Below are 1,516 nucleotides of genomic sequence, written 5' to 3'. Positions count from 1 at the left end.
CTTTTTAAAACCAATCATATCTTTTTAATCACATCTTTTTCAAAATAGTTTTCAATCAAATCTTTTTGACTTCTAATTTCAAAATCTTTTTCAAAAATCACTTGATTTCTTTCCCACTCTTATTTTCAAAAATTAATTAGTGTTTTTTTTTCAAAATGTTTTCAAATTCTTTAACTTAATTTTCGAAAAAGCTCCTCCTCTCTTCTCACATCCTTCTATTTATGGAGTACCACTCCTTCTCAATGCACAATTCGAACTCTATCTGATTAAGTTCGAATTCTTCTACCTCTTTCTTCTATTTTTCTGTTCTTCTGACACCTCAAGGAATCTCTATACTGTGACATAAAGGATTCCATATTTTCTTGTTCTCCTCTCTTTCATATGAGCAGGAGCAGAGACAAAGGCATTCTTGTTGAAGCTGACCCTGAACCTGAAAGGACCTTGAAGCGAAAGCTAAGAGAAGCTAAGGCACAATTCTCTATAGAGGACCTAACAGAAATCTTCAAAGAAGAAGAAGACATGGCAGCCGAAAACAACAACAATGCCAACAATGCAAGGAAGGTGCTGGGTGACTTTACTGCACCTACTCCCGACTTCTATGGGAGAAGCATCTCTATCCCTGCCATTGGAGCAAACAACTTTGAGCTTAAGCCTCAATTAGTTTCTCTAATGCAACAGAATTGCAAGTTTCATGGACTTCCATTGGAAGATCCTCATCAGTTTTTAGCTGAATTCTTGCAAATCTGTGACACTGTCAAGACTAATGGGGTAGACCCTGAGGTCTACAGACTTATGCTATTCCCTTTTGCTGTAAGAGACAGAGCTAGGACATGGTTGGATTCACAACCTAAAGAAAGCCTGGACTCATGGGAAAAGCTAGTCAATGCCTTCTTGGCAAAGTTCTTTCCACCTCAAAAATTGAGTAAGCTTAGAGTGGAAGTCCAAACCTTCAGACAGAAGGATGGAGAATCCCTCTATGAAGCTTGGGAAAGATACAAACAATTGATCAGAAAATGTCCGTCTGACGTGCTTTCTGAATGGAGCATCATAGGTATTTTCTATGATGGTCTCTTTGAACTATCCAAGATGTCTTTGGATAGCTCTGCTGGAGGATCTCTTCATTTGAAGAAGACGCCTGCAGAAGCTCAAGAACTAATTGAAATGGTTGCAAACAACCAATTCATGTACACTTCTGAAAGGAATCCTGTGAACAATGGGGCTAATCAGAAGAAAGGAGTTCTTGAGATTGATACTCTGAATGCCATTTTGGCTCAGAACAAGATATTGACTCAACAAGTCAATTTGATTTCTCAAAGTCTGTCTGGAATGCAAAATGCACCAAGCAGTACTAAGGATGCTTCATCTGAAGAAGAAGCCTATGATCCTGAGAACCCTTCAATGGAAGAGGTGAATTACCTAGGAGAACCCTATGGAAACACCTATAATTCTTCATGGAGAAATCACCCAAATTTCTCATGGAAGAATCAAGAAAGACCTCAACAAGGTTTTAACAACA

General features: G+C 38.4%; 1 non-coding gene across 1 annotated transcript; it reads right to left on the bottom strand.

The window, feature by feature from the left end:
• Window positions 1–924: 924 nt before the first annotated feature.
• Window positions 925–1,032, bottom strand: LOC130959204 (small nucleolar RNA R71). The gene has a single exon (XR_009078299.1). It is a non-coding gene; the product is annotated as a small nucleolar RNA R71 (small nucleolar RNA).
• Between the last annotated feature and the right edge of the window lie 484 nt (window positions 1,033–1,516).

This window comes from Arachis stenosperma, chromosome 10 (assembly GCF_014773155.1).
Source record: "Arachis stenosperma cultivar V10309 chromosome 10, arast.V10309.gnm1.PFL2, whole genome shotgun sequence".
NCBI classification, from domain to species: domain Eukaryota; kingdom Viridiplantae; phylum Streptophyta; class Magnoliopsida; order Fabales; family Fabaceae; genus Arachis; species Arachis stenosperma.
This window is presented reverse-complemented; position numbering and strand designations above follow the sequence as displayed.